Source organism: Panthera pardus, unplaced genomic scaffold, assembly GCF_024362965.1.
Source record: "Panthera pardus isolate Hobbes unplaced genomic scaffold, ASM2436296v1 HiC_scaffold_16, whole genome shotgun sequence".
In the NCBI taxonomy this organism is placed as follows: Eukaryota; Metazoa; Chordata; class Mammalia; order Carnivora; family Felidae; genus Panthera; species Panthera pardus.
Genome location: NW_026526721.1, coordinates 106514841 through 106531937, shown reverse-complemented (window position 1 = coordinate 106531937; position 17097 = coordinate 106514841). Strand labels below are relative to the sequence as shown.

Here is a 17097-nt window from a genome sequence, read left to right as displayed (position 1 = left end):
AATCCCATGTGGTATCACCTATATGTGGGAACTAAAAAAAAAAAAAAAGTTGAACTCACAGAAACAGGGACTGGAGTGGGTGGGAGAAATAGTGAGAGGTTGTTCAAAGGGTACAAACTTACTTTCAGCTATAAGTTGAATAAGGTCCGAGGATCTAACATATAACATGGTGACTATAATTGATAACACTATATCGTATAATTGAAATTTGCTGAAAATAGAACTTAAATGTTCTCACCCCTTTCTCCAAAGAAGGTAAATATGTGTGGTGATGGATGCGTCAGTTAACTCAATGTGGGGGAAACATCTTCATAATGAATATGTATATCAAATAATCACATTGTACCTTTTAAATATCTTACAATTGTACTAGTCAAGTATACATCAAGTGAAGCTAAAGGGGAACAGAAGAACAGTGAAAAGCAAAAACCTATATTTTAAAGGAAAATTACAGTCCCATGACCAGCAGATGACAATTCTATGGGGAGTTGAGAGAGCTAGCTAGAGCTAAATAATGTCTCATTCACAATGCCTCTGAACTGGCTTGAGATTTTAATTTTTTCCTTGTTTTCAGGACAAACTTTTTTAAAATAAAACTTTTTTTCCCCATTATTCTTTTCTTAAAAATACATGAATAATCGCATTTGCCTATCTCATCAGGTCAAAACCTCTCAACTACCATTAAAAATCTAGCCCAATCCATCTACTCTTCCCAACTTTGTGTCCTCCAGTCTCCATGTCTGTGACTCAGTAACTGCCTGCAAGGAAGAAGCTGGTCAATGGCACCCCTGATCCATCCTTCTATCAGACAATGCCAGGTATCACACCGATGTGTAAGTTTCCATCCTCTCCACAGGTTAGTCTCACTCATTTGTTCATTTTAAGCATCTTTCAACATGTTATGGATTCTAGGTTACTGGTCTAGTGAGCAGATTATATTATCTACGTTTAATCAAGTTAATGCTCTCAAGTAACTGAACTAGGTTCCTTCAGGGAAACGGAAGATGAAGGATCATATGAGTTCAGGCATGGGTGAGTAACAAGTAAATATCTTCGCCGATAGGTCTCCTATATCTTCACATGAGCCATGAGACACCATGATTTAATCCAACATAGCTGGAAGTTAGCCAAAAAAATTCAAAATTATCAAGGGAGTTGTTTGAACTGTACATTTATACCCAATATAAATAATGATACATAATAAATAAAGATAATTTAAAACATGACTTATTTCATCTTTAATTCCTCTTTAAAAGTCCAGTTTTAAAATGTATTTAAAAACTATTCATTATGTTAATGTAGCAGAATATACATGTAATTATAAATAAATATATGCTGGAAGTTGATGTTCAATATCCTTTAGACTGATAGGTGTACAGGTCTAAATTACTTTTCTAGCTAGGCATTCCCTTTTACCCTTTGTTCTTGCACTTGAAACCTTAATTTCTTTCCAGATGTAACTTCTGTCCTATCTCCTCCATGCAGCCATTCCTAGTGACCTCTTCTGTCTGAATTTTCACTGCATTATAGACTTTTAAAAAATCTTGTTAGTACCTGATTACATTTGATCAATTGTATATTCATGCTTTTATTCAATCACCAGATAGGTATTGCATGCCTAAAATATGCTTGTGCTAGATTCTAGATGACAAAGGTGAATAAGAGGTAGACTCTGCCTTTGAGAGACTTGCAATCCCTCCTTCCAATTATAATTCACTAATGGTTACATACCCGAGTCAGGTCTCCTAAAGGGGCTATTTCTCAACATCAGTCATCAGCCTGGCACAGAACTGAGCCTGTAGAGTCTACACCCAGAGTATAAGTCTTGATTCACTAATTTAAGCAAACCTTGTATGCCAAAATATGATTTTACAAATAAAATATGTAGTTGCAAAGGAATTTTGTGCTTTACAAGAAATATTTATTATAGAACAGATTTAAGTAGTGAAGTTCCCTAGTCCTTACTACTTAACTTGATTTTCAAAGACTGCATGTACAACTGCAGTGGAACACATCTCTTGGGGATGTGGAGTACATCTGCCAATCAATCCCTTAATAATCATTTGTTAACAACCACTAAATCACAGTGCTCTGCCTGGGTGTGGGGGTAGAGGCTCATATTTCATGACCTGGACAGCTAACTGAAGAGACATTTATTCATTAAAGGATAAGAATATTAGATGACTAGAAAATAGAGACCATTGGAACAAGTTCCTAACAGCCTATTTTATACTTTGGCTCATACAATTGCCAGGTTGCAGAATGACACTTAAATGCTCTTGAGTCAAATAGGTTTTTTGCAAAACATAGATGCTGTCATTCATGCAAGGTCTCCATATGTGAATTCACAGTATGCAATACATCACAGGGACATTTTCCATTTCCTGTTTAGAGGCAAAAGCTGAGGGGTGTCTGGGTGGCTCAGCTGGTTAAGCATCTGACTTTTGATTTCAGCTAAGGTCATGATTTCATGGTTCATGGGATCAAGCCCTGTGTTGGGCTCCACACTGAGAGCACAGAGCCTGTTTCAGATTCTCTCTCTGCCTCGTCTCTCTAACCCCACACGCTCACATGGGGGTGTGCGTGCACTCTCTTTCTCTCAAAATAAAAATAAATAAATGAATAAATGAATAAATGAATAAATGAATAAATAAATAAATAAATAAATAAAGGCAAAAGTTTAATGTGGGGGTATTTACCACGTGCCAGGCTCTCTTTCAGAAGCTAGGAACACATTATTCAAGGAAAAGGATAAAAACCTCTGCCATCAATGAGTCAAGCAGACAATAAAAAAAATACATGTGTAAAATATGTAATGTATTGGATGAAGAAATATGCCTTACAGAAAAATGAAGCAAGACGGGGAGGTGCAGGGAGGGAAGTCAATGTTAAATAGTGTAGGGTCGTCAGATCTCATAGAAAAGGTGACATTTGGATTCAACTAGGTTTTAGAATCTAACCCAACATTCTCAACAGCCATAGTAAACAATGACAATAAAACTTGTCCTGCATGAAACAGGAAGGTAGGAAGATAGGAGAACACAGGAGATGGGTCACTTTACTACTGAGAACATAATTTCACATTTGAGGTAGCTTCCTCATTTTCAGAATCAGATTCTTCTTCAGAATTTTTTTTAAAATCATGCTGCAAATTTCATTTGCTTATCCAAGTGTCCCTATAGTTTTATTAAGGATTTTTCTCACTATGAAAATTAGCAAGCACTTGCTTTAAAGCATGTGTCTTCCCAAAGGTGAAAGTGACTCTGTGGGTATTTGCTGAAATCAACACAATTCTGGATGATCTTCTGGCAGCCAAATTGAGCTGGGGAAAATTAATCACAATGCAGGAACAAGAAAAATTATAACTGCTCTGGAACTAACATATGAAACCAAGCCAACCTCACATCGTTTGTTTTGAAACCTTGGAGGATGTTCATGTACCTTACAGGGGTAACAGATGTGATTTTGGACAAGAAAGTGTGGTGTTAGGGTAAGAAGGGGGTAAGGAGATTCTGATTTCTTTCTGGGTTCCATGACATTTTGTCTATAGGGAGCCAGTGACTTCATTTTTTCTGCTTTGTCTTTCTGCTGGCGGTAAGGTCAGCAGCACCTGTATGTCTTAATTGAAGGCCTGACCTCGTCCTTTCTGACAAATTATTTATTATAATAATACTAATAGCTGGGCCACAGAGTATACTTCATCTAAGTGCAAAGCCTATTCTACACACTTTTTATGTGTTTATTCATGTAATCCTCCCATTAATATTCTGAAGTCAGTACTGTGATTACTGCCATTTTATAAGGAGGAAACTGAAGCACAAATACAAGACTAACTTGCTCAAGGTCACATATGCTTTCTCTGTCTCTAAAGCTGTGTCCTCACTGGCGATACCCTCTACCCCTCCCATCCAAAAACTCAAACCCACCCACACACATATTTTTCCAATTTTTGTTTCTGTATCTTGTTCATCATCAGTTGCATGGTCCTTTTCACTTCATTATTTTTTTATTTTCTTTAAAATTTTTTTTAAACATTTATTCATTTTTGAGAGACAGAGAGAGACAGAGCCTGAGAAGGGGAGGCACAGAGAGAGGAAGACGAAGTAGTCTCCAGTCTCTGAGCTGTCGGCACAGAGCCTGATGTGGGGCTTGAACTGTGAGATTATGACCTGAGCAGCTCAACCGAATGAGCCATCCAGGTGCCCCTCATTTCATTATTTTTGACTTAGCAACATAAACATTATAAATACTCTGTGAATACAAAATAGAGCAGCAGGTCTCAAACTTTGTGGTCTTAGAACTTCTTTACTCTCAAAAATCATAGAAGACCCTAAAGACTTTTTGTTTATCTGAGTTATGTCTATTCATATTTGCCATTTATTACCATACATATTGAGTTAAAACTGAGGAATTAAAAAAAATGTCTGGCGACACTTTTGGTTGTCACAGCCAGGAAATGAGAAGAAAGGCTGGTAGAATGTCGTGGGTGGAGGCCAGAGATGCTGCCAAACATCCTGCAATGCACGGGACATCCCCCTACAACCAAGAATCATCTGGCTCACCATGTCAATAGTGCCAAACCTAAGAAACCCAGAGTTAAGTGAAACCGGCTTTTTGTTTGTTTTGTTTCCCTGCAAGTGTATGGTGGTCAAGAACATAAAGTGCACTGTCTCAATTGGTGCTAAAGCATTAGCAGTTTTACCCACCATTGCTTTTGTCCTTCCAGCACAAATGTCCACACCGTGAGAAACGTCAGTGATGTATGAGTGTTACTGTGAAAATAACTTTGACCTCACAGATCTCCTGAAAGGGGGTTTCGGGGACCCATGAACCCACTGAGAATTGATGTACTAGAATCAAAGATCAGCAAACTTTTTCTGTAAAGTATCTGATAGTAAATATTTTTGGATTTAGGGGTCATACGATCTCTGTCATGGGAAAACAGCTACAGACAAGAAGTGAATGAATGGGGTATGGTTGGATTTGGCCCACAGGCAGTAATTTCTTGACCCCTGAACTAGATCATGTGCTTACAACATTGCCTTGGCCATACCATTCATTTGTATCAGTGTTATTCATTTTGTTTTTAAAGTTGCTACTACTCCTACCTCATAAAGCCCCTCTGTTGTTGTTCTTTGTCAGGATAACAGAATGCAACTCAGAAAGCGGCCAAAAATGAAAGTGTGGGTGCCTGTAATGATGATGATATTTTCCCTATATTAATAAGCATGTGCATGCCAGGTATTCGGCATATGCTTCCTCACTTAATCCTCACAACAAATCTTGCAAAATGGGTATCAGGATAAGGATACTGATGATAAGAGGGCTAATCACTTGACCCAGGTTACACAGGTAGGAGAGTCGTAATGGCAGAGCCAAGAGAGAATCAAGATCTGCCTGATTCCAGAGTTAGAACCTTTCTGCTTTGCCTGGACTAGAAAAGATGGTTTAGTACAGCCCTGCTTGCTGCAACCTTTCCTCTCTTCCACCCACTACAGGCATTACCAATTGATTATAGTGTTTTCTTTGCTGAACCTGGAAGCTTCCTGAGACCTATTCTCAACACTGTCTTCCTTCACAGTGCTTCTCAGAGAAGGCCAGGTTGCACGTTAGAATCATCCTTTTAAAACAATTCTAATGCACAGTAACATCCTCACCATCCATTCTTCTTTAATTTCATTGTAATGGGGGGAGTCCAGGCACAGGACTTTTTTAAACCTCCCAAATAATTCTAAAGTGCAGCCAGGGTTGAGATTCACTAGTCTGTATAGAGTCACAAATTTCTGGAAAGCTGAGCATTTGCTGGTTTAGGAAATATGTATTAAATCCTAAAATCCACACTTTCTCTCCTTTATCCTTTATCAATGTACAAAAGACTAATGGAAAAGAATATATTCAGCTGCCTGAATGAAAATATTTTATTTCTTGGGCATCTGCTTTTTTATTGGGTCAAATCATTCTACTTCTTCACAGCCCAACTCTGAAGTCTCCACACACCCAAAGAGATACAAGGGCCATAGAAATGTAAATCAAATGAACTTATTGTTAATGCTTTCTCAATGAGGCTTTGCCAGGGAGGCCTCAGGTTTTTCTCAGGAACCCTCAGAAGCATGAGTGGGGCCAGTGGTGCTTAATAGCTTGGCATATATTTATTTTAGGAGTCTCTTTCCTAATGATGGTGGGGTTTCTAGATGCAGAGCAAGAGTTGAAGGGTTTGTATGGACCTTACCCCCACCCCAATTCTTTGGCTTCAAGAAATTCTAGAGTAGGAGGCTAATTCTTTCCAGTTGGTCCTGGAATTTTCCCAGTTGTAGCACTTGAAAGTCCCTCATCTGGGGAAACCCCTCAATCAAGGGTAAATGGGTGAATTGAGACAGTTGGTCACCTTATTCTGCAGCCTGTGAGAAGGTGGGAAATTATTTCATCTCAGAGGATTCTACTCTTATTCACACTGTTGGTGATATAATGATATACCATTGTACATACCTGTGTGTGTGTGTGTGTGTGTGTGTGTGTATGTGTGTGTACACGCAGTCAATTATCATTATTCATGGTAGTTATGTTCTATAAAGTCACTGGGAACACTGAATTAGCACACACAGAAGCACTGTGTCTAGGGAAAGTACAGGGTTAGCCTCTTGCAAGCTCTGGTCATACATCTCCATCAACTGATGAGGACATAGCCTTGTTTTATGCATGTTAAAGACATCTTAATATATATTGTTAATTCTATTAAATTGAACTCACAGCCAATAGCACTGTAACTCATGCCTGGACAAAGCTTACTGTAACACATACATTTTCTCCATAATGCACATCAAAGCTATCTTGTACATAGGAACACCAGACAGCACTTTAGCACTATACTTGTGAGACACTTTAAACAGCAAATTGCCAACAAAAAAAACACACAAAAATGAGTAAAATGTAGCACTAAATAGATTATGAAAAGAAAAGGCACCTGTTTATAGTATGACAGCTGAAACAAGAAGACAAAACAGTACCTTGTTTGACCTCAACTGGGAACCTGTGAGTCAAGTGACTCAAATTTTTTGCTGCTCTGTGCATGTCTGTGAATGATCTCAGTAGCATCTAAGGTATTGATCTGGGGTTACAAACACAGTTATTGGTGGGTGAATTCACACGTACAAAATCAATGAAGTTTATGGAAGAAAGGAATTAAGGGAGGGAGGGAGGAAGGAAGGAAGAAAGGAAGGAAGGAAAGAAGGAAGAAGGAAAGAAGACAGGAAGCAAGGAAGGATGGAATATGAGTTGGTAGGTCAGTAGAAGGATCTATTGATTTTTTTCAAATCTTTCTGGATCTCCTACAAAAGGAAATATCTGCTTTTACCTTGGTTGGTCAGAGTTGAAAGACACTCTAAATTGTTAAGACATGACTTTCCATAAGCTGTTGACATCATGTCCAGAGAAATGCAAGTTCACCTTTACTGAGGTCAGATGGAGTTTTGTCTCAAGCACATCTACCAGTTTGTCTTTCCTTCTATGTCCCATCATGGGACTTTAAAATAATTGAAATTTTCTCTCAGTAACAAGTTACTACACATTCAAATCCATTTGAACTCTTGCTTTTCATCAAATATTAATTCCCCCCATTACAGATTATTTTGTATATGTGACCCAGCTTGGGTGTGCAGACTGAAGACTTGGGACAGCCATTTGCTTTTTTCTTACAACTCAGTTATGTATAGAAGAAGATGAAAATATGAGTAACATTGACATATTCTGAAATCCTTTTTTTATTTCTTTCTTGGTTCTCCACATAAAAGGAAAAAAAAACATGTTAGAAAATGCCATTTAAAAAGGGGGATCCCTTTGGTCTGGGATACTGCATTATGGAGCCCTCTCTGCATGAGAATTGTAACTCATATTTGAGGAAAATTTTTAATCAATGGGAATCACTTTGGAGCAGGTAAAGTTCCACTTACTGATGGTATATGATTCTTTGTCCTATTATGCTAGAAGATTTTTGATATCTTCTATTCTGTTTTCTGTTCATAATTTGAAGTAGTAACCTTTAAAATAAAATTCCAAATATTCTAGGGGCACCTGGGTGGCTCAGTCAGTTAAGCCTCCAACTTCGGCTCAGGTCATGATCTCACAGTTTATGAGTTCAAGCCCCGCGTTGGGCTATGTGCTGACAGCTCAGAGACTGGAGCCTGCTTAGGATTCTCTGTCTCCCTCTCTCTCTGCCCCTCCCTTGCTCATTCTCTCTCTCTCTCTCTCTCTCTCTCAAAAATAAATAAACATTAAAAATTTTTTAATTCCAAATATTCTATTGACTGATGAGTTTATAATCACCCTTTTTAGAAAATCCAAAATGACTGAGTCCAAGTCATAAGAGACTTGTTAGCACTGCTTTTCTGTTGGATTCAGCTGGTCTGAGCAATGTATTAAGTTTCTTTATTCCAGCTGCTGCTCAGACCCGTCCTGGAGACTTATAGTTCCCTCTGAGATATCTACTAGCAACAACCTAAATTGTTCCACTGCCTAAAATCTCCTCTTGAAAAAAGGACTGGTTAAGTATTTGGCTTTCCAGAAGCTTTATTTCCTTCATGTAAAACAGAAATGACAATAAGAGACTAGCAAGGCAAATAAGAAGATTATTGGCTGTTCAAATTGTCAATAAATATGAAAGATTTCCTTTGGATAAATATTCACAGAGAAAATCTCACCCTCAGAGAACAGAAAGGTGACAGTACCATGTAAAGCCCTCACAGCTATTCCTCATTTGTCCAAGCAGGAGTGGATGGTATTGTGGTGGTCACAAAAGGGGGCTCAGAAGCTCCTTCCTGAGTTTGTCATGGCACTGTGATGGCCAGTCATGGAGCTTGGGCAGGTTACTTAACTCTCCATGGCTTAGTTTATAAAACAGGTTAATAAGAGCACCTGCCCCATCGAATGGCTGTGAAGATCCAGTTAAAAACAAAGCATTCAGAATAATGTCTGGCAACATGGAATACTAAATTAGTGTTAGCTATTATTGCTTGAGTGTCAAAAAGTATAAATACAGGGGTACCTGGGTGGCTCAGTTGGTTAAATATCCAACTTTTCATTTTGGCTCAGGTCACAATCTCTGGGATAGAGCCCCACATCAGGCTCTGCACTGACAGTGTGGAGCCTGCTTGTGATTCTCTCTCTCCCACCCTCTACCCCTCCCCACCTCAAAATAAATAAATAAACTTAAAAAATTATAAATGCAAATGCAGGCATATTTGAATTATCACAAAAACAAAAACAAGCTGTCTCAGAAGCTATATACCCTTAATTTCCCCCAGTTAACTTATTTTGTGAATCAAGAAGGCTTGGAAGTTCTAGAAAGGTCCCAAACCCCAATATCAGCTCAGTATATGGGCCAGTGTATTAGTAACCTACAAAAAAAGTTTACCTAGAAGTGAAATATGCTCTATATTTTACTGAGAAAGTCTGTTTCCTTATTTATTTATTTATTTATTTATTTATTTATTTATTTATTTAAAGAGAGAGCGAGTGAGTAGAGGAGAGGGGCAGAGGAAGAAAGAGCAAATCTTAAGCAGGCTCCACGCTCTGTGGGGAGCCCAATGTGGGGCTCAATCCCATGCCCTGGAATCATGACCTGAGCTGAAATCAAGAGTCAGCCACTCAACTGACTGAGCCACCCAGGTACCCATTTCCCTTTTTAAAAATGTTACATGATTAAGTAAAACTACTACACAACTTAAGATTTTCTTAGTGACTTGAGCCAAGTTTTAGCTCATTATCTATAGTTATATAGATCTTTTTCTCTTTGCAATTATTCCCCAGTCTTTTTCAATATTTCCCTGTGTCTGAAGTAAAAATATTTTACTATTTTAACATTTCCAAATCCACAAAAAATTACTGCTCTTGAAGTAGTCAAGGCAGTGATGGTCAAGCTATCCAGTGATCTATAAATGCCAACCAAAATAACTGTACAACTAATACATTTTATTCTTTAAAAGTTATATTACCCAAAGATACGCTCTTCTAGCCTTAAAAATTAGCATAAAAATATAGGCAAAATGCTTTCAGAGTAAGTAGGCATCAAGTGTTGTTAGTTTATAAGGATCAAAAGCTAAGATTCAATAAATTTTTTAACAGAACATTGAGAGGGCAAGCTGCTTGAAATCTTCTTTTGTAGAATCAAGTAGAGAATAAATAAACTAAAACATTGTTAATGACTCTGTTAGGCAGATAATCCTCCAATTTTGAGCTGATTTTTTTTTAATTTAATTTTTATTTTTTTTAACGTTTATTTATTTTTGAGACAGAGAGAGACAGAGCATGAACAGGGGAGGGTCAGAGAGAGGGAGACACAGAATCTGAAACAGGCTCCAAACTGAGCTGTCAGCACAGAGCCCGACGCAGGGCTTGAGCTCACGGACCGCGAAATCATGACCTGAGCCAAAGTCGGCTGCTTAACCGACTGAGCCACCCAGGCGCCCCTGAGCTGATTTTTTAAATAGCATTCCAAAACTCACATTCCTCAATTCTTCCCTTTGTCCTCTGAACATGCCTCAATTTTTCTGTATATCAGCTTGGAGAAATTGAACATATTTTTGTTCCCATTAATAAAAACTTTATTGCAATGTAAATGTATTCACATATTCTAAATGATTATTTAATCCAATGTAAATGAAATCGTTCCCATCTTTCCCCTCTTATTTTGGTTCAGTTTGCGTTATTTCTGAACATATAGTTTCTGTGGGCACATGGGAGAGCAATAAATCATGCCTAGTAAAACAATACCATGTAGGCAAAACAATTTTAAAAAATAAGTCCCAGTAATAAAAGTCAAGAAACAGCTGATGAAAACAGATGTATCCTTTGTTTTGAATGAACCTCAAATTCTGTAACATGGCAAAAATTAAGGACCATTGGACTCAGTTCAACTGCATGCATTTGGCACAGAGTGCTAAAGTAAACCCCACCCTTGTTAAAAAAAAAGGTATATTTATAAACCAATTATAGCTTTTATTTAAACATGGGACTTAGTATGTCTTCCTCAAAAAGACATTTAAAATAGAAATCAGAGAATGTGAAAGACAGCTTACCTTTATGTCTTGCTTTTTAAGATAATAATGCAGCCAAATAAATTAATGGTTTTAGTATGATTGATTTTTTTTAAAGGGCAGAAAACTGGACATGATCTGCTATCAAATAAATTTTTCCAATTTGCAGTTATTTTTCCTAAAACAGAATTCAGTGTGCCCACATTTATATTTGAAAACAAATCGCTCTACATTTGTCCTGAGGGTTTATTTCCCAGCATCTTTTCTTTGCACTGACCCCCAAATACAGATGTTAAAGCTTGCAGAAGTCCTTCTAATTTGAGCTTCTAACGTAGTATTATTTTGAGGGTTGATAAAAGATTTAGAGGGTCTATAGTTTGGATTTACTTTCTAAAAACATGGGGGCTTGGGAACTTAGCCTCTTAAAGGTAAATCTTTTGTGTGGGCTCAAGGGACCCAGAATGAATTATACTGAGCCAGGATTTCTTCCACCACGCCATGGTCCCCTCATGTAAATGGCCTTTCATTGATTATCCTGAACAATGGTTCCACTATTTCTTTTGCTTTAATTAAGCAAACATTTTTGAAAGACCACTGGGGCCTTTAGCATTGAAACATTTCTAGAGACCTCAAGAAGTGGCCCATCTTTAATTACACAATATCTGTTTAGCAAATGGAGGGTAATCACAAAATGATAGAAAAAGTAACCACAGACCTTCTGGCCCAATCATGGAAACATTTTGAAGAAAGATGCTTATTATGGGCCCAGAAAGAAAAAAGAAAAGGCAAGGCAAGGCAAGGCAAGGCAAGGAAAAGAGAAATAGTGTTTGAGCACTTTGCCAGGAAAAAAAAAAATGCTTTTTGCTCATTAGAAAAGGAAAAATATGGTAAGATTTAACTCAGTTGAACTACACATCAGCTACAATTGAACTTTCCATAATTTACTCATTACATTACATAATTTACTCATTATGTAATTACATACAAGATGCCTATCTTTCTTTGCACCTACTTATTTTCATAAAAAATAGCCAGGAAGTTTTATTCATAGTAGCTGAGATTTAACTCCTGAGATACAGGTTAGACAGAAAATATTTGGGTAGTATTTCATTACTTACAGCAGAGAATAAAATGGAAAAATTCATTTTGCCACAGGGGAAACTTTGCCTGAGATTAGCTAGGAGAGTTTGAGATAGTTTTTCTGGTACCCTGCTCCCCATTCTCGCAATGCTTCCCTTTTCAGTTATTGGATTTTGCCTTGGGTTAATGATGTTTGGTCTCATAGCAACTACATTTCCATTGTGAACTGCCTTAACTGCTTGCTGAGATAAACATATTTAACTTAATTTATTGCAACTTAACTGGCATAAACAAGCAAGTAAATGAAAATATGCAAACAAATTGCAACGAATAGGATGGGGTTTTGAAGTTATATCTGACCATGGTGTGCTCAAACATTTGAAACGCACTAGCCTGAAGAAAACTATTAACTCTCAAATCGTTTTCCACTTATTTGTGAGTTGACTTTTAGTAACAGTGACAAAAGAGTACAATAGCCTTTTAGGGTTTTTAGATGGGGTTGTGTTGAGATCCTGAATGGGCTCATAGTTTGTCTTGATCCATTTGGGACATTTGGGCGGCTATAACAAAACACCACATACTGGGTGGCTTATAAACCACAAACATTTATTTCTCACAGTTCTGTAGGCTAGGACATCCAAGATCATAGTGCTGTTTGGTTCCATGGAGGAAGGGGACAAGGGAGTTCTCTTGGGCCTCTTTTGTAGGGGAACTAATTCCTTTTTTTTTTTTCCCAATATATGAAATTTATTGTCAAATTGGTTTCCATACAACACCCAGTGCTCATCCCAAAAGGTGCCCTCCTCAATACCCATAACCCACCTCCCCTCCCTCCCACCCCCCATCAACCCTCAGTTTGTTCTCAGTTTTTAAGAGTCTCTTATGCTTTGGCTCTCTCCCACTCTAACCTCTTTTTTTTTTCCTTCCCCTCCCCCATGGGTTTCTGTTAAGTTTCTCAGGATCCACATAAGAGTGAAACCATATAGTATCTGTCTTTCTCTGTATGGCTTATTTCACTTAGCATCACACTCTCCTGTTCCATCCACGTTGCTACAAAGGGCCATATTTCGTTCTTTCTCATTGCCATGTAGTACTCCATTGTGTATATAAACCACAATTTCTTTATCCATTCATCAGTTGATGGACATTTAGGCTCTTTATAGGGGAACTAATTCCATTCATGAGGTCTCCATCCTCATGGCCTAATCACCTCCCAAAGGCTCCACTTCCTAATACCATCACCTTGGGGATTAGGTTTCCACATATGACTTGGTGAGGGGTGAGGGGGGCACATTCAGAGCATAGCATGGGTTAATTTTGCCATTTCTTAACAGAAGAACAGAAGAGTCACCTCACTATGTCTGCTGTGTCTATTTTATCTACTGTACGGGATACTAAAATCCATGCATCTTGCCTTCAAGGTCATTCTCACTTTCTAAAGTGAAGGAAGCTAGAATATTACCTTTGGAAAATCTTTGTAACTTGTACTATTTCCTTTCATCACCCTCTTTTCCTGCTAGTTGAATCTGTACCTACCAGGCAGAAAGGAGAGAGCAAATTTATAACCAAATAGTGCTTCAGGAATGTGGAGCTGTCATAGAGAAGGTGGGCTCTGGGAAGTGTTTTGAAAGAAGAAGGGGGCTTTTGAATGAGCTAGAATCATCACATCGTCACGAAGAATGTCATCTGCATCTGAAGGAAGTTTGCCCTCCAAAGCAGATGTCAGTATAAGAAATAGCAGGAGAAAATGGAGAAACCAGTATCAGCTTAGCATAATTCTGGGCTTTCTAAAATCAACCATACTTAGTAAATAAAGATTTCAATGACATGAGATAGTTAGGAAAGTTTGTCTTTCACTTTTCTGAGTAAACTTCCAGATATTTGAAACTCTGTGGGACCTACACCGCATTGAAGGTTGATCATTTCCGTTCACTTGTATTCTGGGAGAATTTATTTTCCAGTCATCTCAAGTTTATCAGTCTTAAATAGCAATAACTATGTCTTTATCTACTTTAGATTTATTTATTACTTACCAAGAAATAAACTGATGTCAAGACACCCTTTTCAGTGTAATTTCTCATGTGTTATCTTCACATATTCATGTAGATAAGAAGGATCATTCTGGTTAATGCTAAGAACTATAACATGAATATTTCAGTGGGACAGTCTACTGCTGATCAGTCAGCTGTCACATGTAATTTTCTTAGAGGCTTTAACTCAGATGATATGAACCAGTACCAAGTTCTTAACTGCTACTTACTACAAAATAAACCAGGCTTAAATTTGTTTTGATAAGCAAATCTCTAGGGGATTCTATGGGAGATAAATCCTGCAGGGCCTGGGTCCTTGAGACCAGTGCCTCTTACATATTCAGGTACATGCAGAATACCTGGGGATCTTGTTAAGCTGTAGATTCTGATTCCCAGGTGATACTCACTGCTCCTAGTCTGGTGACCACACTTTGGCCACCACACAGGAAGCAGACTGACAGGTTCTGAAAAACAGTAGCCACCAGCCATGCCTGGAACCTAATGTCTATATATTTCCTGGCCCTCCTTAAACACAACGTGCCATGTCATCAGCTGCCATTCACCAGTACAAGACACTGATGCTTCGTCAAGTTCCAGTTTAAATGAATGAAAAGCAAATGCAACCAGAAGAAAATCAGATGTTAAACTCGACATCACAGATATATACTCTCAAGTGTTCAGAGCAGAGGAGAGCACAATGGCCTGGGGAGGTATGTAAAGGCCTTCTCCTTGGCTTGTGATCCCTGAGATGACTGAAGTGCCAGTCAACTACTTGGAAACTGCAGGAGACCAGCAGGGGAGTAGAAGAGAACTAGTTCAGAAAGGGTACCTAGGAATTCTGGGGAAGGCAGATCTCATTTGAGGCACATACCTCAACCCCTATCATTGGTTGAGGGCTGTTGATTCCTCACACATCTATCCTGTCAGACATATTATCCCAGTGGCTTGTGAAGGTGAGGAAAGCCATAGGCAAAGAAATGCAGATGCTGGTAGTTAAAGTAGCCAGTTTAAACTGAAGTGATTAAATCTGTGGGGGATACGGAAGGGGTGAGGACTACTGGCCACCTTCTTAAAAGAGCAGCAGGAGCACTGGGTGTTGTATGGAAACCAATTTGACAATAGATTTCATTAAAAAAAAAAAGGCAGCAGGATTTGAGCTAGAATTAGCCACTGCTTCATCCTCTCAATCTCCCCGCTGCCAAGGCTCAGTTGTCCTGGTGAATCCAGGATTCAATCACTTCTTAAGTTCAGGACTAAAGAGGTGGTCATGGAGTGGGAGCTTTCCACTTCCCTGGGGCAAATATGCTCACCAACTTCCTCACAGATATCGTTGTAAAAAAGTCAAAAGGTCCCTCTTGGAAGAAAGGAGATCAGATCTGTGGGGACCAGGGTGATCATTCTTGGGGTTCAGTCCTAAGGGGAGACTGGTCAGGCAGAGGTACCTTCTAGATGCTGCTACCGCATCATAAGGTTTGTCAAGCTGCCTGGCTCACAGAGGAACTGAGGGATCTTTGTGGATTTGGTCAGTTGGCCTAAATTACAGTTGATAATTACAAGACATTGTTGAAAATTGTTGCAACATGTAACTTTTGTAACCATTATTTACTACTCTATGTTTGCAACTATTTGCGGGGACTGTTTGTCCTTTTACCAGGCTCTTTGGTTTCTTGGGAACTCTGAGGTACACGGTATTCATTTACTAGTCCACAATAGGAAGGGAAACAAAATACTGTTCCAAGGTCATCTGGGCACCAGTGATGAATAACTTTGGAGAGAGAAGGTAGAAGACAGGAACTATCTGCTAATCAATGAGGAGTTTTCATAATCTAACCCCAGTCTCCGGACCAGTCTCATCCTTCCCCCTCTCTTCGACTATTCATTCAACGCTCCAGGCACTTGAAGTTCTCAAGGTTTCCAAAAGACTCCTGGTCTTTTCCCAGCTGCTTGCTATTACACATGCCATGTCCTCCCATAGACAGCTACCTCTTCCTCCCATGATATGACCCTATCATTTGACAAACCAAGCTTTGATAATAACACTCTCCCAAACTCGCTCATGCAGGGAGGGTTAGTAGTAGTAACACACACCAAGTTAAATTCAAATAATCTGTACATCTCCCTTGGCCCACGTTCGCTGAGAGCTCCTATAGGGCAGGGACCACATTTTTCTTTTCTCTGTGTCACCATCATCAGCACTGGGGCTCGCACCCAGAAAGAATCAGCAGCTCAACCCAAATCATGAAGGGAGGGAGGGTGTAGAATATCAGCACCATTATTTGAAAGCTTATTTTATATATACTCATAGGTTTTTTGTTTGTTTGTTTGTTTTCCTTACACTCTGGTAGAGGTTTATTATTGATATTATTTACAATTAGCATGTAACCTTTTCACAATATAAAAAACAATAAAGCTATTTGCATTTTAACGGGGGGCGGGGGTGGGGTGGGGAAGGCTTCCCCAGTTGATGACAATTCTGTGGGATTAAGCAGCAGCTGGCTGGCACCAACCAAGGCTTAAGAAAATGAGTCCCCAAAGTCGCTGAGCCTACCAAATTTTTAACTAAATTCTCTATCTTTGGGTAAAGTGTAGTTTTAAGTCGCAGTTTCCTCCTCTCATAGAATGGCCCCAGATCCTTCAGTCTTGATTTGCAAGTTAAAGGAGCAAATCATCCATCCAGCTCCTTTTTCCCAGGATGTTTTTCCACAGTCAGGATGAGGACAGTAATGTGGCTGTCAGTTGCCTTTGTCATTCTTTTCCTTTTCCTCCTGAAAGTGTTTTTGTAGAAGGCCTGCCGGATGTCACAGAAATGCGACCTGGGCAAGATGTGTGTCGCTTCTTTACTTGAAAAGTGTCCATGACTCTGAGCCCAGAGAGGATGTAATAAACACACCCAGGTGCTTGGCCAGCGGATTCCAGCCAGTTAGAAAAACAAGGCAGAAGACACAGGATTTAACACCCAC

The 17097-nt window shown here is 38.9% G+C and overlaps 1 protein-coding gene across 1 annotated transcript in view; it reads right to left on the bottom strand.

The window, feature by feature from the left end:
* Window positions 1-17097, bottom strand: part of VEPH1 (ventricular zone expressed PH domain containing 1) — a 245087-nt gene that overhangs the window by 136754 nt on the left and 91236 nt on the right.